A 21,525-nucleotide genomic window follows, 5' to 3' on the forward strand; every position below is an offset into this window, starting at 1 on the left:
AATTGTCGTCAATTTAGGTTGCTATTTCTCCTGTCATTCATTGGTCACTTCGTTCATTCTTTAAGAGAAGAGGGGATTGGGGAAATATTATAATTTTAGCCAGCTACTTATTTTATATAATTAGAGAACATGAAAATCTGGTGCCAGATCCAAGTGATAACATATCCTGCATTAGAATGAATTTAATAATTTGATTTTGAGCAAAATTATCCATTTCTGAGTGGAGAAATATTTAGTGATGCTATTGAGTATAGTATACTCATATTAGTAGGGCTGGGATAGTCACACTGTTACAAGCTGACCTGCACACCACACCACATACTCTAGCAGGTACACACACATGCACACACACACACACACAAACACACACACACACACATACAAATACATTTTAAACTATTTAAAAAAGAAACATTTAGACATTTAAGGTTAAATATAAGGTAAGTAAATTTGTTTTTTAGGTAAAAATATAAAAGTTGTGATGTGAAACTTAAAAGTATTGAAATCTTAAAGTGATAATCTAAGTGAATTGATATTACCAAAAAATATAACAATTTTGAATTATATAAAATTTATGAAATTAAAACAAAATCTTTCCAATAAAAGAATAATATACGAGTTTATTGGGGACTATTAGCACTTTGTTATCCTATAATATAAAGTATTAAAGTTTTTTTTGTCTGAAGCTTAATATATCATGGAAAATACTGGTCCGATATGGTTGTGTATTTTTGGACAGATTTATATATGTCTTGGATTGGTTTTAGGCTATTTAACTGACCTACTCCGTCCACCCCTTAATGCTAGAGATGCAGCCGCTAGTATAGCTATAAGTTTCTATACAGAGAGTGAGAGAGAGAAAGAAAGAGAGAGAGAGAGAGAGAGAGATAGAGAGAGAGAGAGAGAGAGAGAGAGAGAGAGAGAGAGAGAGAGAGAGAGAGAGAGAGAGAGAAAGAGAGAGAGAGAGAGAGAGAGAGAGAGGAATTTGAATTTTTAGCATTGTTGAAAGTTTAGAGAAATGTGCTAAGATTTTTATTTTTATATTTAATTGATAGTTTAGTCTATAGATTCTTACTTTTTAAAATTACTAGCGGCTTCACCCTTAGCCTCTAAAAAAAAATTAAGTACCTGGTGAGAAGCCCCCACTTCACCACTAATTTTAAATGATAGAAAAAAAATTGGGGGGGGGGGGTGATTATTTTCATTTTTAGGGGGTTGTGGGTGTCCCACTCCCAAGAAAATAGCTTAAAACCACCAAAGGACCAATAGGTATATACCCTAAAGAGTAGAATCCGATTGGTTAATTGGTTACCGAGATCTTAAGGGACAGACGGACAGACATACAGACATCGTTCTACTTTGTATTATAGATAGCTATCCTAAAATTGCTTAAATGCAGGTAAATATAGTAAAATGATATTCATCATTTTTAGGATTTGATAATAGATTTGCCTTGCTTATAATATTGTACCTTGTTGCTCAAGGAATCACTATTATATCATAGAAAATCTAGTTGTCAAAAGTAAAAATCAGCATGATTTAAATAAACGTAGGGACTTTCTGGTAACGATTGTAGAGTTGTTACGCTTTCTTAATCGTACCTAACTGTTATAGTAATCCTCATACAAACTTTGAAATTGATATGACAATTCTAACATGATTCAATTAAAGAAAAAGGGACGGACTGACGACGCTTATTATAGAAAAGCTTTGCTTTTAACAACTGTGACAGTTATGTTTTAAAGAAAATTAAGGTATTTTAGATAAAAACTATTTTCCCTTAGTTTTCCTTATTTGGTGTAATAAATGTTCTAATCAAGGCACAATCAAAGCGTTTTTGAGAAAGAATAAATTTCCTAGAAATACTGCTTTAATAAATTTAAATTTCAACACACATTTTAAATACATATAATTTTTTTTTCAATATATGATATAATTAAATAGGTGTATTATTATTGTTTGTTTGGTTTTATGTTGTTTATCGCCCCTAGCCTCTTTGCCCCAAGAGGTAATTAAGTACCTCTGGTGCTGCGACCATTATATTTTAAATTAACTGTCAAAAATAAAATTGAGGGGATTTTTTTTTTTTTTTTTTTTGGGGGGGGGGTTTGTGGGTGTCCCACCCCTCAAGAAACTAGCTAAAAACCACCAAAGGACCAGCAGATATATTCCTTGAAGAGTATAATACAATCGGTTATGTAGTTACCGAGATCTGAAGCTTCAGACGGACAGACATCAAGCTACTTTGTATTTGTATTTGTTGGTCCATTCCTTCGTCTTTTAGAGTTTTAATCTGAAGGGAAGACAAACGAACAAAACTTTTGTAAAGTGTCAGAACATTTGCATATTGTTCACACATTTATTGCAAAATACCGTAAATACAGGATACAGTAAAAGGACATACTTTCATTTTTATGAATCGATCATAGAGATGCAGCACTTGTAATACTTTACCTTTTTGTCCTAAGAATCACTATTTTAAAAATCAATTGGATAATTATAACATATAAAAAATGTTGTTAAAAATCTTACATGTCTAAATTTACGTAAAGAGCCAACGGTTACGGACGGACGAACGTAAGGACTTACGGACCGACCTTAATTATAGAAAAGCTTCGCTTTTAACAAGCAAGAGCGCCCTTGTCTTAACTCTTTTTCTAGAAATTTGACAAATTATCCCAGAATTTCCTTTTAAAGGATAATTTTAAAACTAATTTAAAATATTCATATTTTTAATTTTCTACTGTTGACAGCAGAAGAAAATAATTAGAATTTCTTTAACATGCTATTTTAAAGGTATAATAACTATTTATTGGATCGTATTATAGACAGCTTTCCACGGATAGTAAAGTTAGAAAATATAAGATTAATGCTAGTTTTGTTAGCCCCAAGGAGCCGAGGCTCCCAGTTATTAAATCAGTTAATTATTACTTTTATTTTCTTATTTATAGAAAATTGTCTGTAATAAGATTTGATACATGATTTTTCAGTATGATTTAGGACCAGTTCTTATTCATCGGATATTAATCGGTGTGGAACCCATACTGGAAATTGAATTATGTTTTTTTATCATAATTGAGCTTCCTTTCACCACCTGTAATATTAGAAGTTATGTATGATTTATCACCTGTTCTAAACAGTGGCATGCGAAATTGAGGTGTACATTGCCTCCCCCCCCCCCCCCCAACTCTGTGCACATGAATGTTTTTAATAGGTTCTAAAGGATTTCTAAATTGAAAATCAACCAATGGTATCGCTTATATTACACAGCCAAGTAGAAGAAAATATTTTAGAAGCCGAAAAAAGAGGTCTTTTAAAAATGAAGGGAGGTAGTTGTCTTTATATATGTGGTATTCGCCACCCCTAAGCCCTAATTGTATGGTAACTTTGCTCCCAACTTGCGGGTGGTCCGAGAGATCTCCCCTGAGTAGGAGGTGGGGCCATTTGAAACCCCCCCTGTATTAAAGTATTTATAGTTTGACAACCCTATTATGTTTAATCTGATTATCTTGCTTTTACCCACCCCTTTTAGGGATGGGGGATAAATATTGCCTATTATGTTTATTGTATGTATATATCTTTAACCTCTGATTTTAGTATTATTTATTCCAATCTATGCATTGACCATTTTGTTGTATTATAAATTAGTATCTTGTGAGCTCTGAATAAAGTAACATCCCAATTTATATTCTGTTTGTTATTTGGTGATACATAGAGAAGCACAGCTTCTCTATAACTGCACTTGTCCACGTCTGTTCACACCGCCGTAATACCCGGACTCGGGAAGCGGCTGATAAACTGCGGCCGCTACCACAATATACATCTATACTATAGATCTGTTTTTTTGACAGAAACTAAAAAGCACGAAATCTCACCTTTGCAATAGTATGATAAAATAATTTTTAAAAATATCTTTAAATAAATAAGTACAATGCAATAAAGAGTTTGAAGTATTAGAGAGTATCTTAACTCTAAACAATGATAGACAGAGCGTAGAAAGTTTTCATTTTGAAGTCGAGATTTTTAAAGAAGTCATAAAGGTATAGGGACTTTTTTTGACAATACAAAAAAAATTAACAAAGACCATAAAATACATTACGTATCATATGATAAAATAGGATTTATAATTAGAGGTGGATTCTTTAATAAAAAAAAATTAGGGCCACCTAATGAGGCAAAATTATTTTTGTAAAAATAATCACATACAAATCTACAAAAATTAAACAAAATCTTATGTTAATAACCCTTTTAAGATTTTATTTCATTTTTGTAGATTTTTTATGTGATTTTGGAGAATTTTTTACAAAAATATTTTTGCCAATTTCTTACCTACCTAATTTATGAAGAATCCTCTAAATTCCTGTATAATTCATACAGTTACAGTTTAATTATTTTTAGTCTGGCTTTTCAATCTAATTATAGAAACTAAAGTATAACTATACAGTGATCTAAAGAGAAAAGACAATGGACGATATATTGACATCCACAAATGACAAAACACTAAATTACCTCTTCTTTAGATTACAATTAGTGGTTGAAACGTTTGCACACTTAAATTAATGAAAGAACCAATCAAAAGTCCTCAAAGTTTGAGGACTAGTGTAAAAAACAACCAAATGTTCTGTTATGAAAATGTTGGTTGTTTTAATTCCTAGTATTTTATTTCATGAGAGAGAATATAATTTCCTATTGATTTTTATCATGAGACCTGTACCTTAGGCTATAAAAGTTAAAAAAGAATTTTAATGAATATAAAAGATTTGAAATCTGCATAAAATTTTAAGGATTTTTTATAAAATTCGTTTTTTATATAATTCATTATTTAAAAGCGCAAATCCAATTTAAGTTAATAAATTTTGACCAATAGGATAGGTGGATTGGAAACTACCTGCGCTCTAATTGGTTGAATGATGTACGTCACTTAAGATTCTCCAATCAGAGCGCAGATAGTTTTCAATCCACCAATCACAGATGTCAAAATTATCTAACTTAATTTGTATTTGCGCTTATAGATAAAGAATTATATTAAAAACGAATTTTATAAAAATTCCTTAAAATTTTATGCAGATTTCAAAACTATTATATTCATTAAAATTCTTTCCAACTTTTATAGCTTACTGTACCTGTATCTAAAAAAAATATCCATACACACAAAAGCATAAAAAAATATTGGTTGGAAGTACAAACGGACAAAGCTAAATAGTAGATTTTTGATTCTCATTTGTCATAAAAAAGAGAAAGAGATAAATCATAAAATCATGAAGACATTAGTAGCTTTTAAAACCGCGACCGTAGCTCAACACGTAGCGCATCCGCTCGTCGTCGGGAAGGTGATAGCTTCGAATCTCGGTCCGACACCGCGTCATAACTAAAGACGTTAAAAATGGTTCCCACTGCTACTATGTCAGATGCGCGACGTAAATAGTTAGAGTGGGGGAGAATGCCTTGGCCCAAAACAGGCGCAATTCGCTACCGTGCACAGTTGGGACTTATCAGACAAAGGTCGTGCATCTCAGAGAGTTGGTTGTCTGATGGGTGAATGGACGCTTTACACCGCAATCATAAGTATTGTATGTATGTACCAAGGTGCGTGGAGAGAGGTCTAGTACCTGAAGCGACACCAAGCCCCCTATAATCTTATCGTATCTTTTGAAGCATGTCAACATACTGACATACCACACCCTGCCTTAACCATTTAAAGGATAGAAAAAATTTACCATCAAAACGGACAATGCAGCGTTCAAATAGGACCTAGAGCCAAGTAGAATCCATTGAGCATGAAATTCTAGCTGCTCCTTCTTGGCAGAAATTTCATTTTTAAGATTGAAGGTGAAAAACACTTCATTCACCCAATATACAAGGTAATTCTACTTTAAATACAGGAAGAAAAACTGTGTTTTTGCAAATTGTGATCAAAAGGATACTTTTTTGACACAAATAAAATCTTAATAATGTGAAATCAATAAAGCAGTTGTAATTTGACTCAAATTTGGTTAACTTGTTTGTGTGTTTTAATTGTTTTCTTTTTAAACTCAAACATTTGGGTATAAAATTCTTTGCAAATTGTGTATGTACTAAAAATATAGATAATCTAGAAACACACTTTCTAAATCAGCCAAAAGGATAACTGTGAAAGAGAAATTTGGCTATTTTATTGGTTGATATGTGTACAGATTTTTGCATGGAAAAGATAGATTTTTCATTTCATGTGCAAAATGTGTCAAATAAAAATATTTGCATTTCTTAGAATAAAGCTTTAAAAATTTTAATAACATTCTGTAAGAATTTCTTTCTTCCCTTGTTTAAAGTAAAGCATATAGGTAACAAAACATATATAATAAGTCAACTATGAATAGTTGCATTTCAAATTGTTGAAATTTCTTTGCTGTATTACTCAAATTTATCATACATAACCAAAATAAACACAGGTTTATGTCTTTTAGAATTTCAACAGATTATAGGACCTGTTTGACTAACTACAGTAGTTATAATTTATGTATATGGCTAAAATATATATTATTAAAGGTTTTTTGAATACTGTATGATAATCCATAGAGCTAATTTTTCTATTACTTCTTACAGTACTCTTTTAACCCTTACAGCTCGGGCCCCGATTCCCACCTTAATAGATCGGGGGGGGGGCTCCAAGAGCCCCCCCTCTATCTCGGCTCCTGTTACAGATAAAGACGTAAAATTTTTTTCTGGTGGTTCATGTGTATTTTTAGAGAAAATTACTTTTTCTAGTCATAGCAGCCAGGCCGCTCCTTAGCCGCTTTTTAGCGGCCAGCCGCTAAATTTTAAAACAGCTGTAGAGCGGCCAATTTTGCAGCTAGGATGACCAAATTTTAGGACGAACTTTTATTTATCATAACAAAAAAATTACTTTTTCTGATCATCGCCAAAAAACGGCAAATAACGGAAACCGCCATTTTCGGCGGTTACGGCGGTAAAACGGCGGTTGGCGGCGCCGATTAATATTTTTATCTGTTTGATGTTGCTCAAGGATTTACCAAAAAAATTTATAGGACTCTAGCTGTAATAGAAGCCACGATATTCATGGTATATGTCTGTAGTAAAAGCCGGACAAAAATCGGTCATAAAGTCGGTCAGGGAGCGGTCAAACGGTCATAACACATTTTTTCTCAGAAGGTCATTGATATCTAAGTATTCACCAAAAAAATTTTAGGTTTCTCCTTATACACAAAAGTAATAATGTAGAAATTAAGATTTTTTTAGAATTTTTTTCTAATTTTGGTGCTACCCAACCGACTTTGACCGGACACCACAACCGACACAGACCAGATATCCTAATAAAATCAACTCTTGCCGACGTATAATTACTAAACTAAAAAAGTCATGAAGTCACAGCACTCCATCTTACCTACAAAAAAAATGAGATTGAAAAAACTAGAGGGGGGGGCTCTTGGAGCCCCCCCCCCCCCGATCTGTAAGGGTTAAAATGAAAATGGAAACTTAAGTCTGCCTTTTTTGAACAAACCCATAGTCATGATCAACCAGGCTCTCATATCTTCAGATGTCAGCTTCTTTTGAGCTTAAACTGGCATTAATTACTTTCCAAAGCTTTGTTTACAATCAATGTACAGTTCAAATTTGAGTTAAACCTTGGCTATGTCAAGTTTGGATAGTATTGAATTTCTAGGAGAAATTCATGTTTATTAATAAAAGCTTTAGCTTTAAAAGTTGTACCATGATAACCTTTTGAAACAAAAACGCTTAATCAAAGGGTTCTTTAACAATAAAACTTGCCTTTACTGTGCTGTGGCAATGTTTATCATGATTGAGATCATCAATGAATTTGATGTAAAAGATCAAAATCTCTAAATGGTACTTAACATTGAGGACAGGGAAATGAACTTCTGGACGATTGAAGAACTAAAGCAATCAAATTTCTTTGTAATTAGACACTATCCGATAAAATTTAATTCACTTCAATCAAATATAAATCTAAAGTTGCTGTTTGATTCATGATTCAACCATATCAGAAACAAGAATTTGTAGATTTTGTAGGTTGGGGCTTATTGCCATTAAACATACCAGTTTCAGGATTATCATCCCAGTTAAAGTCTTGTGAAAATATAATACCACACACTTAGAAGAATCTATAACTCCATCTATTGCAATTTATATTCCCACTTAGCACAGACCTTAACAAATTTTTTTTAGAAACTTTAATGGAAGCAGATTAATTACAAATTATTACTTGGAGGGTTATTAGAATTATATAGAATATTATAGAAATATTACCCATACAGCCAAGTAATCAGATAACCTGTAGAGTCATATCTTAACACTATAATCATCTACAATATCTCTGGTCCTATAATTTATCAGCTTAAAAAAGAAATTCTACCAGACAAACACCTTTGTTTATTTATTGTTATGTATGATCCATTCCAGTAATACATCAAAGTAATTTTACAACAATACAATTTCTAAAAAGCTAACTTTGTCTTAAGAAATGCAAAAAATATCTCTTTTCTACCAAAATCTTTACACATTTCTACCAATAACTTAGCCTGATTGTTCTTCCATGGTTATTCTATTGGCTGAGAAAAAGGGGGTGTCTCTAAATTTACTCTATTCTTAATAAGTAAAGAATTATGTACCTTAATGTATGATATAAATAAGAAAACAATTAAAACACAAAGACAAGTTAACCAAATTTGTATCAAATCACAACTGCTTCATTGATTTCACCGTATTAAGATTTTATTTGTGTCACAAAAGTATCCTATTAAGCACAATTTACAGAAACACAGTTTTTCTTCCTGTATTAAAATTAGAATTACCTTGTATATTGGGAGAATTAAGTGTTTTTCACCTTCAATCTTAAAAATGAAATTTCTGCCAAGAAGGAGCAGCTAGGATTTCATGCTCAATGGATTCTACTTGGCTCTAGGTCCTTTTTGAACGCTGCATTGTCCGTTTTGATGGTAAATCCTTTAAATGCTTAAGGCAGGGTGTGATATAAAGTAAATTACAAGATGATCACAGAGAATCTTTACAAAAAAAGCAGCCATAAATAGCATTATACTTTTTAGAAGCGAAGCTACTCTATAATTCACTTTGTCTGTTCGTCCATCCGTCAGTCCGTAACGCTATGGGGGGAAACGTGATTTTATCGGCTCCTATTTAAGATAGACAGCTGAAATTTTTAGTGAAGATTCCTATAACATATGCCATTCTAATCTATACTAATAATAATTATTTTTTACACTGTCTGTTATGTAAGGTGCTATATCGATTCCTAGATTTTTAAGTTTTCGTGATTTAATAGTTACGTGATTTTAAATTTTCGAGATTTCCCTGTTTTATCAAGTTTATAACGCTGCTCTATTGTAAAATTTTCCTTAAAACCATTCATAATATTTGAGCTTAGCTACTTATGGATGTTGTCTTCCTTGTTAAAGACATAAATGAACAAACCAAGATTTAAACAAAAATTTTACAAAGAAAATATTTGTATTCTATTTTATATTTGACTTAAATAGGCATGATGTAATATTTACTATGACACTGATTATGTTATTTGTATCCTCATTAATGAGTTCATAATTAGCTGACAAATTTTACAAAAACAACACTATAAAATGAAAAATTCAAATTTATTAGATTGTGTACACAAATGTTAAACTTTACTTAATTTAATTTCGCGTATATCTACACCCAGAGAGAGAGGCGACAATGGGCTGTTTAATACACTAGTCCCCAAAGTTTTATAAAATATTTTCTCGTATTCATTCGAATCCGGTGGATAGGAACCTCATCTATACGAAAAAACTATGTCTAGAATCGTATTATATCCAGCTTTCTACGAATATAAAAAGTACATTCATAAGATTAAAACCAGTTTTTTAGCCCGTGTCTTCGGCACCTCGGGGCTAAAGAAACTGGTTTTAATCTTATAATTGTACATTCTATATCCGCGGAAAGCTGTTTATAATACGATGCGAGAAATAACTATTCTTATTCTTTGGCTTCACAACTTTAAGAACTTTTAATGGATTTTGATAGGTTCGTTGTAAAGTTGAGTTCCCAAACGTTTCAACCACTAATTGTAATCTACAGAAGGGGTAATTTATTGGACCATCATTGGGAATTTACATAAATTTTTCGGCCATTGTTTTATCCCATTAGATCCCTGATTTACAACCCATTTTGTTAATCCTTTTAAAATCCTGTTGTGCAATAATATGAAGTTGTAAATGTCGCCTTATTTAAACAACTACAAGGATGATATTCACCATTAGCTTTGCATCTCGAGCAACAAGAACAATTATGACTATAGAAGAACGTAGCAAAGGAAGTTTACAAGCTTGGATGACAAATAGATATTAAACTGGGATCATGGAAAGAAAACAAAGTAGCGGTTTTGTCGTATTTTCATAGTAGCTTTTTTCCATTTCTAGTCCCTGCGGGGGGTTCTAACCCGGCGGGGCAATCATTAACATTTACCTTACTAAACCTATACCTAAAATAACCTATCAAAAGCTACTTTGAAAATACGACGAAACCCGCTACTTTGTTTTCTTCACATGATCTGTAAACTGTTATTTAAAGAAGTTCGAAAATATTAGTAGAAATGTAGTAGGAGTAAATAAAAATAAAATCTTTAAAGATCTTTAGAGGTTAAAGTTAAAGTTATTTGTAACATAAAGACAGACGAAAAATCCTTAATTAGTAGTTCATAAAAGCATAATTTATATTTTGAATCAAAACTATTGTTGACTGTAATGGTATATTTCAATAAACTGTAAGAACTACTTATTAACTTAATATTTAAAGTGTAAAGAAAACCAATCAATGTAGAACACATTTGCGTGCATTTGCATGTAAATAAAATGCAAATACATGCATAAGTGTTAAGAAACCTTTAAATGTTATTCTTGTCAAAATCTTTGTAAAAGAGCAATTACAATGTACATAGAAATAAGTACCACAATAGCAAAAAAAGATATTTTTTTACAGCTATGAATTATAGAAAAAAAAAGATCGGCTGCAGCTGTTTAAAGAGGCTTGTTGATATAGGGTGCGGCTACAGTTTTATACTTAATACTAGATGCTTCGCCCCTAGCCTTTAGAGGCTTTGCCCCATGAGGTAATTTAAAAAAATAAAAAAACAGGAATTTTTTTTGGGTGGGGGGGGGAGAAATTTTCGGGGTGTTGGGGGTGTCCCACCCCCAAGAAAATAGCCCAAAACCACCACAGGACCAGTAGGTATATACTCTAAAGAGTAGAATCCGATCGGTTCAGTGGTTATCTAGATCTTTAGGGACGGACAGACAGACAGACAGATGGACGGACAGACAGACATACGGACAGACAGACGAACAGACGGACAGACAGACGGACGAACATCAAGCTACTTTGTATTATAGATTAAGTTGCAATTTGTATTGGATGTAACTGGTAGATTTTTAAAAAATAGGTTGGTTGGTTTGTGACTATCCATTTTTGCAAGATGAATTATTGCAATGATCTAAAGGGATAAGACAATGGCCGATAAATTATTGTACATCTGCAATGACAATACACAAAATTATCCCTTCTGTAGATTACAGTTGGTCTGAATCAATATTTAATAAAATTCCCCAAAGTTTTTAGGCCAACGAAAATGAAAACTTTGGAGACCAGTATCGTAAACAGCCCAATATCCCCTCCAAACCTTAATCCCAAAAATAAAAAAAACTTTTTCTTATTCGTTGAACTAAAACCGTTTGTAAATTTAAAAAAAAAGCTTGATACAAACATCCAGCAGCAATTTGATTGTAACCTAACATCAATTTATCGTCCATTGTCTTATCCCTTCCTGTCCTACTATTTACACAGAGAATTATGCAAAATTACAAGTAAAAAAAAATATTTGGTCAGCTGTTGTTTATGCACAAATACGCAATTGTAAAGTGAACTGTTTGGCAATTTTCAGGGACAAGACTTTCAGTTTTATTCGTAGCATCTATATAAAAATCAAAGCTATTTATTATTTAAATATATATCTAAACGTTTTACGTGAAATATTTATGCTTACAGTATCATACAAAATATGACTTAAACATGAGCAAAAAAATAAATATCTATAATACAAAGTAGAACGATGTCTGTCTGAAACTTATGATCTCAGTAACCACTGAACCGATAGGGAATATTCCTACTGGTACTTTGATTGTTTTAAGCTATTTTCTTGGGGGGAGGGACACCTCAAACCCACCCAAAAAATGAAAAATAACCCCCCCAAAATATTTCAAAAACTATAATCTAAAAAGGAAAGGTTAACTAGCCCCCCCCCCCAAAAAAAAAAAAAAATATTTTTTTTTTACTTTTTCTTTTTAAATCTAAACAACAGAAAAAAGGTTGATAGGCTAGGGGCGAAACCGCTGGTAGTTATAATAAGTACAGTAGGGTAGTTGAGCAAATCTTCTACTAATGAAAAGATTACCCATTTAGTAGATCAGAGATTAAAAGTTTCGACGTTTGAATCCACCAATCAAGATAAATTTAAATTACCCAAAGTTTTAAAGTCAACATCTATATAAAACTTTGGGTACCTATACAATTTACAATTCAATGTTTTAAGCAGGGAGGGAGGGGCTGTTTATTACACAAGTTCCCAAAGTTTTAAGATATAGTTTTCTTATTCGTTGGCTAAGCAACTTTTAGGATCTTTATAAATTTCATAATTTGATTAATTTTGAGTGTCCAAACGTTTTAACCACTAAGGGTTAGTTTTATGTATCGTCATTAGGGATACTCAAAAATTTATCGGCCATTGCCTTATCCCTTTAGATCCTTGAGGTTTAGTACAAAACAATTAGAAACGCAAATACAGATACAGATGTTTTGAATTCAAACTTTAAATAAACATAATTAACAAAGTGCATTAAACGAAGGCTAAATAACTGAAAGGTATTTAAAAATACCTACAGCTTTTCGCCCCTAGCTAACTTGTATTCAAAGATAAGATAACATGTTATTGTATTCATTCGAATCCGATGGATAGAAACCGGTTCTCATTCATACGAAAAACTATATCTAGCATCGTATTATATCCAGCTTTCGGCACCTCGGGGCTAAAAAAGCTGGTTTTAATCTTGTAATTGTACATTCTATATTCGCGGAAAGCTGTTTATAATACGATGCGAGAAATAACTTATCCGAAGGTAGTTTTTTGCGGGGCTAATGTAACCTAACCTAGCCTGACTTAAAGCTATAAAAAAATATCCACCCCCCTTATTTTCAATTTGTTTTAAATTATGGATAGGGGGGGGGGTGGTAGGATGTGCTCAAGAAGGTTCTTTATGTGATGGCGCCATTGTTCAATTGATTAATTTGAAATATGTAAATGACAACGTCACTAATATTTCCAGTACAAATTGTATTTTTTTTTTCATGGAATGTTTGAGTTATGCCTTCGAGGTATTTTTACTTTTGCTCATAATGTACATTTCGTAGGTATAAGTATTGCAACAAAAATGCTAAGAATTTAATGTAAAATGATAATTTTTATGATGAATATGTACTCTTGCATTCTTGACAAAACAGGCACATTAAAGGCCATACATAGAGACATGAATATATTATAGAATAGCTTATGCCATTACTCTTTACCTAAAATGGTTTGGACAATGATTTATAAATTTATATTTCTTTTCACTTTAGTATGTACTAAAGGCCTCTAGTGGCTCTTTAAATGTTTGTTTTTTATTTCAAACTTGAGAAATAATTTCTATGTTGCGTTTAAGTCTCTACGCAAAACATTTTTTATCGATTTTTTTATGATTTCTCTTGGGAGGGTAGTGGAACCCTCCCTCAAAATAGTTATGACGCTTCCCAGGACCTATGAGGAGCTACCCTGTTAAGGAGAATCCGATCGGTCCAGCGGCTAGCGAGATCCTTCGATACAAAAAACACACAGACACACATCCTGTTACTTAAGTATAAGAATTACTTATTAGAGAAAATAAAAGGTTGTAAATTAATTATACATCCTTTATCCCTTTTCTTCCTGATTCATATGAGTCCATTGAATAACAGTGTAGAAACTCAAGGATCTAAAGGGATAAGACAATGGCAGATAACTTGATGTACATCCCAAATGATGATACACAAAATTATTCCTTATGTCGATTACAATTGGTGGTTGAAACACTTAGACATTAAAGTAAAGGAACAAACAAATCAGAATTCAGTAAATATTCCCAAAGCTAACGAATAATAAAACATTGGGCTCTATTGTAATAAACAGTCCAATGTCCCCTCCCTCCCTGGTAGAAACTCATGTAAATGAAAGATTGATATCATATACAAATTGAATTAGGGTTAGTTCGACTTCAGCAAAGCACTTGATAAACTCGGGAAATGTTAAAAATTCAATCTTTATGAACAAGTTTTTAAACTGAGGTGAATTCTGAAAAAAAATTACCTCCCTAAAATCAGTTTGCCCACTAAAATGAGTAAGAGAATATAATTTTGCCTCACTAAAATTTTAGTGAGGCAAAAGTTATTTTAAGAATTCACCTCTGAATTTGTCCCGCTATTAAATAAAGTTGGATAATTTTTTGGTTGTTTGAATTTACTACCTTAGTGATTTATAATTTTAATGACCAATTAATCATCTTTATCTACTGATAGATAAAATAAAAGTATTTTAATTTAATATAAAAATGTTAAAAGTAAAAAAAAGCAAAAAATATTTAGAGCTTTGATTTAGTGGCTGCGCCTTTTTATGTCTCTAGAGGGGGGGGGGGGAGTTCGACCCTAGACTTTTTATTTTAGTTTTTTAAAAAGAGTTTTAAAAATTCCATTATAAAACATTATAAAACAAAAACATATTGATCTTCCGTTTAGCAAGAACTTAAGCTAAAAAGAGACACACAGATATCGTGATACTTTAATAAAACTTAAATTTTATTTTTACCAAATAACCACCAGAGCACACATAGGATGAAAGAAAAATTATGCGCGACCCTTTGACGTGACTTAGGCCTGAAATTTTCTGTCACTTTTTCCTTAAAAGGAAACATCGTTTTATAACTTTTTTACTTCTGTAAGTTCACTTTTAAATTTTGTGTTGGTATTATTTTATCTAAATATTTTTTAAAACTATTTAGCTTTGAGGCATTTTTTCCATAGTTGATTTTTAATTACTACTATAAAAGCAGCTTATAGTGCCATACAATACAAATGGCCAATGATAGGCCAGTATACATTTTACCATAGGTCATTTATTTTATAAATACTGGCATATCTTTGGTCATTTGTAATGTAAGGCGTCATTTTTTAAACAGGCACTAAAAGCTGCTTCTTTAATCGACATAAACCTATGGGCATATCAAAAAAAGCTTACTTGGAATTTGTCAATTAATTACTGCAATAAAACAGAGCTGCTTAGTGTCCTATTAAGCCACTGCAGTTAAAAATATTATGCACTTTTAGTGGGCAGATTTTAGTTTATATCAGTTTATAGTTAGCTAAACACATTAACATAACTCTGCATTAGTTAATTACTTTAATGATTTTATTTAAGTAGTTAATTTAGCAAAACTTTTAAAGAGAAAGAGATAATGAGCCTGAAAAAAATCTAAAATGATTATTTTATGATTATGATCTTTTCTGCCAGTCATAAATTTTTGTATTTTTTTGTCGAATAAGTATAGGTAAAAAAATAAGTTGCTATTTTTATTTATTATTGTGAGTTTTTGTTACAATAACAATTAAAAGATTATACATAAAGGCAATTGTTTTTCTAAAAGTAGCAAAGAAATTTGAATGAAATAACTACAGATATATTTTACATAAAGAATAAATCATTCTCAATAACATTTGATGTTAAGTTTATTAAAGTCATAATTTCGTTGAAAAACTTATGTCGCTTTCCACAGACGAACAGACATAGATAAGACCCAAGCTATTGAAATTAACAAATACCTGACCCCCTTACAGATCGGGGGGGGGGGCTCCAAGAGCCCCCCCCCTCTAGTTTTTTCAATCTCATTTTTTTTGTAGGTAAGATGGAGTGCTGTGACTTCATGACTTTTTAAGTTTAGTAATTATACGTCGGCAAGAGTTGATTTTATTAGGATATCTGGTCTGTGTCGGTCGTGGTGTCCGGTCAAAGTCGGTTGGGTAGCACCAAAATTAGAAAAAAATTCTAAAAAAATCTTAATTTCTACATTATGACTTTTGTGTATAAGGAGAAACCTAAATTTTTTTGGTGAATACTTAGATATCAATGACCTTCTGAGAAAAAATGTGTTATGACCGTTTGACCGCTCCCTGACCGACTTTATGACCGATTTTTGTCCGGCTTTTACTACAGACATATATCATGAATATCGTGGCTTCTATTACAGCTAGAGTCCTATAAATTTTTTTGGTAAATCCTTGAGCAACATCAAACAGATAAAAATATTAATCGGCGCCGCCAACTGCCGTTTTACCGCCGTAACCGCCGAAAATGGCGGTTTCCGTTATTTGCCGTTTTTTGGCGATGATCAGAAAAAGTATTTTTTTTGTTATGAAAAATAAAAGTTCGTCCTAAAATTTGGTCATCCTAGCTGCAAAATTGGCCGCTCTACAGCTGTTTTAAAATTTAGCGGCTGGCCGCTAAAAAGCGGCTAAGGAGCGGCCTGGCTGCTATGACTAGAAAAAGTAATTTTCTCTAAAAATACACATGAACCACCAGAAAAAAATTTTACGTCTTTATCTGTAACAGGAGCCGAGATAGAGGGGGGGGCTCTTGGAGCCCCCCCCCCCCCCCGATCTATTAAGGTGGGAATTGAGGCCCGAGCTGTAAGGGTTAATTTCAGTTAAAACTAAGAATGTCCCTGAAAAAGCTGAAGAGGCATGTAACATTTTTTCTCGTATTCATTCGAATCCGGTGGATAGGAACCGGTTCTCATCCATACGAAAAAATTATGTCTAGCATCGTATTATATCCAGCTTTCTACGAATATAAAATTTTACAATCATAAGATTAAAACCAGTGTTTTCAGCTCATGCCTTCGGCACCACGGGGCTAAAAAAATGGTTTTAATCTTATAATTGTACATTCTATATCCGCGGAAAGCCGTTTATAATACGATGAAAGAAATAACTATTCCCTCTCTCTTATTGTTATTTTTATTTTCTACAGAGATAAGGGGGACAGTTATTCTGAAGGACAGATAGTAGTGGCTTTGGCCCAAGACTCAAATCTCAACACATGAATGTCTACAGCTACATCTGAATAATACACATTTTTTTAGGAGGGGGGGGGGGTATAGGGAGGGTTAGTCTTATCTTCCAAGAAATCAGCTTATAATCATCTCAATTAATCCAGTAGCAGGAACGCTATAACTCAACCTGTTTCTTTTATGAGAATTTGGCGGCTAGAGCCACAACATCCTGAAAAATTTATAACTGCAGATAACCGTATATATATTGCTGTACATAATTTTGAAAAATTCACAATCTCAGCTACAAAAATGGCGAATGATTGACACCCGATATTTTTCTGCAGGAACCTAGTAGTAGTGTCTAACTTTTTTTCTTTGTGACGTAACAAAGATCGAAGGATGATAGGGGAGGCGGGAAAGGAAACCCCTAAAAAAGAGATGGATTTTTGTTACGTCACAAAGATAAAAAGTTATACACTATTACTAGGTTTAGTGTATCAACAATTTGCAGATGATTTGACACTGAAAATAGATTTCATTTTTAGAATAATTTTCCCTGTCTCAAATTTCTTACTGTAATTAGAAAAGTATATTGTTAGTAAATACTTTCAAGATTTTTGTATTTGTCAAGTTAGTGTATGAATAGTACTAAACTCAGTCATATGTTTACAAGTAATTGTATATCTTTGAAGCTATGAATAGCTATAACCATTTTGCTTCAGCGGTTAGCAAGATCTTTCGGTACAGACATACAAACTCACAGAATTCATTAAACATTTATAAATTTTTAGCAACAACGAACGTGAAATTAGTTTTCAGTGAATAAATAAAACATTTAATATAATATTGTATTTAATGACTCCTTATCTCACGTGGAATCTTAATTGAATTAATCCATATTTTCATGAACTTTTCTTTAAATTTTTTATCATTATTAAAAAAGTTTATTCCTGTACATTACAAATTCCTAGCTAAATCTTTAAACACCCATAACAATTTATTTACCTAATGGTGCATTTTCAAGCAAAGCTTTTCTACAACAAGGAAATGTCATTGTGATACTGTTGGCCAGAGACGTCCAAGCTTTTTATTTTGAGGAGGGTAAAATGAGTGGTTTCAAAGGTTTTCTGAGGGGGGTAATCTAATGTATTCTTTACAATTTTCAGGGGTGTAAAATTTAGAGGGGGGAGGGGTGTAAGTACCCCTTTACCCGTCTGATTTATATATGATTTTGTAAGGCAACCCTTCGTATTAAAGACTATCTGATTTTCTGCCCACCTAATTAATTATTTAGATTCATTTCGCTTTTTGGCTGCACCTTATTGCCATTTTAAACATTGTCTGCCCACAAAATGCAGCTGCATTTGGGTGTATTGCAATTCAGCAACATTTATTTTAAAGGAGCATTTCAATAGCTTGATCCAGGAATAACAGGATAAGGAGTTGGGGTGTAAATATGTTTTTCCAAAAAATATGTTAGAATGCATTATTTTACTTTTCTTGTATTCGATTCTTGTTTGGGAGGGATTCAAGCCTAATGTTATTCAATATTATGTTATTAGTCCCCATGAATAATAATTCATCCCTTATTCAGCAAATATTGCTGAAAATTTGGCGTATAACTTGCTCTGTGCTCTAACGAATTTTTGTCAGAATCCTGATCCCTTGTCCCTGATGAAAAACATATTTTTCAAAACAATTTTATTTTTTTGAAAATTTTTAATTAAGGAAAATCGTTTTTATCATTGATAACCCTCTGCTTATTTAATTTAGATTTGTAAAGTATAACAAACTAATTTCAGCAAGTTTAAGAATAAGTGAAAATTTAAGAAATATGATGCAATATCATTTTTCATTTTCTATCTTTTTGTCTCACAACTTTTTTCTACCTTTTCCTATATTACAATTTGACTGGAAAAAGTTGACATGTCATAAGAAAAAGCACGAAATCAATTAAGATAAGAATATAGTAAACAAGGATGGCAATATACAAAAAATAAATTAAATTTAGTAGATTAATTTTTGGGAAAAGTCGGTTGAAATCTTAATGATTAAGAGAGTATTACCCCCCAAAGCTTTCAAATTTGTATGGGTGGGGGCGAGTGGGATTGGTAATTTTTTTTTTGGGGGGGGGGAGTAATGACCCATCTCTTCCCCCACATGAAAAAACAAGGATGGTATGTTTGTCGAGTATGATCTTGTAAATAGGCGGGCAAATCTGTATACAAATCTTTGTAAAATATGGTATGGTATGGCAGGTCCTAGGCCATTTTTGTAGCGAGTTTCACTGCGGTAAATCCCCCAACAAATAAAAGAAACTCTTATTCAAAAGAAGCATACAAGAAAATTTAGAGAGTAACTTATTGAATAGCTACATATCTAAAAAGTTGAGAAAAACATTGTAGACGCATAATGCATCTAGTGACCTTGACTGAAGCAGACACACACACACACACACATACACACACACACACACACACACACACACACACACACAGACTAAATATCAACACATCATTACTAATATTAGATTTTAATTCTCCTTACCACATCATTACCTTTAGTAGATTATAATTATACTGCTTTGCTGACGGCTAAGGTTAAGGTAGATGATGTCAGAGTTCCTATTTGGCTATCTATCTATTTATATACTTATCTATTTACAAAAAAAATCTTCCAAAATATTTGTAAAAATCCTTTAAATTTATTTTTAACTTTAGTTTTACATTGCCATCTGAAGAGTGCAAAAATGCACGAAAAATTTGTAAAGTCTAAATAAATATGTAAAATTCATATTTTGTTTGTGAGTTAACCTCTTATATATTTATCTATACATATATATCTGTCTATATACTACAGCATGATGCATTTTGATATTGCTATTAATTTGTATTATTCTAATTTCACAACCCATTTTCAAACTGAAGCACATAAGTTCTGACCATATGGGGTGCTGCTTACCTCTACCAAACCTTACTAAATAAACTCTAGTGTAAAAAATTATAACTTTTATAATTACTTTTATTTCTAAATATATTAGATGTTTAACCAATAATATTTTCTAAAAAGGAAAATTGTCATCTATATTTATTTTTTTTAGGATGGCATCACGGTACATAGCGTCCAGAGGGCAGTCTGTCAATCCAGAACTATGGTCTCGTGAAACTTCACAGGTATTATCAGAGCTTAGCAGCCGTGTGTCAGCCGCCTGTAAGCCTCAGTGTCATCAACCGTTTACAATTTTAAAAATATTTTTAAAATAAACCTAACCCAAATAAAGCAATCCCTCTCTTTAATCATTTTTGAAAGCATTAATTTGAGGCTTAGTGTTGGCTAAAGAGCGGGTGCCGAGCCTTGGGTATTATGGCATTTATAGAATATATTTTCTGTCCATTGCATACTTCTTGATACTTTCCTTCCTCTCTTCAATATAATTCAATTTATCTTTCTATCTGTCTGTCCATTAGGCCGTAATATTAGGAGGCAAATGTAATTTTCTCGGCTGCTGTTCAAGATAGACGACTGAATTGTTTGTGATGATCTCTATCCCAATAAGCATCCAGTGTATATCTAATTGGTCCGTCCGTCTGTCCCTTGAGATCTCGGTAACCACTGAACAGATCGGATTCTTCTCTTTAGGGAATATACCTACTGGTCCTGTTGTGGTATTAGGCTATTTTCTTGGGGGTTGGGACACCCACAACCCCCCCCCCTCAAAAAAAAACAAAAAATCACCCCTTCATTTTTTTAAATCATTTAAAATAGTGGTGGAGTGTGGGATTCCCAGGTAATAAAATATATAATTATACCTCTTGGGGCAAAGCCCCTAGAGGCTTGGGGCGAAGCTGCTAGTGTAAATATAAAAGGTTTAATTTTATTGCAATAAACTTATTCTTATTTGAAACAAGTGAACTTCTGCTCTTTGAATTACTTTGCCTGTATTTCCATTCATGATTTGTTTGCTTGACTACCCATAGATATTGTCATCCTTGTTATATTCTTGGTATAAAATATTAAAGATGTTAAAATTTGATTTAGATTCGTGATTCTGCCAGCAGATATTCCAGCAGAGCTGGCAGTCCTGCAGAACCTGTTGAGAGACCCTGGTCATCTGCTTCACAATACTATTCCTACACAAGTGCTCAGAATACTTATAATAGTATTACAAATAACAAGTAAGTCAACCCTGGTCATCTGCTTCACAATACTATTCATACACAAGTGCTCAGAATACTTATAATAGTATTACAAATAACAAGTAAGTCAACCCTGGTCATCTGCTTCACAATACTACTCTTACACAAGTGCTCAGAATACTTATAATAGTATTACAAATAACAAGTAAGTCAAC

General features: G+C 32.4%; 1 long non-coding RNA gene across 2 annotated transcripts; it reads left to right on the forward strand.

Annotated features, from left to right (window-relative positions):
- Positions 1–216: 216 nt before the first annotated feature.
- On the forward strand, positions 217–21,441 carry LOC145324668 (uncharacterized). 2 transcript variants are annotated; one of them, XR_013881302.1, is made up of 3 exons: positions 217–330; positions 20,275–20,347; positions 21,213–21,441. It is a non-coding gene; the product is annotated as an uncharacterized LOC145324668 (long non-coding RNA). The 2 variants fall into 2 exon arrangements; XR_013881301.1 differs by lacking the exon at positions 217–330 and adding an exon at positions 16,821–16,861.
- The last annotated feature ends 84 nt before the right edge of the window (positions 21,442–21,525 follow it).

This window comes from Acartia tonsa, chromosome 7, assembly GCF_053477335.1.
Source record: "Acartia tonsa isolate MP-2025a chromosome 7, ASM5347733v1, whole genome shotgun sequence".
Classification (NCBI taxonomy): domain Eukaryota; kingdom Metazoa; phylum Arthropoda; class Copepoda; order Calanoida; family Acartiidae; genus Acartia; species Acartia tonsa.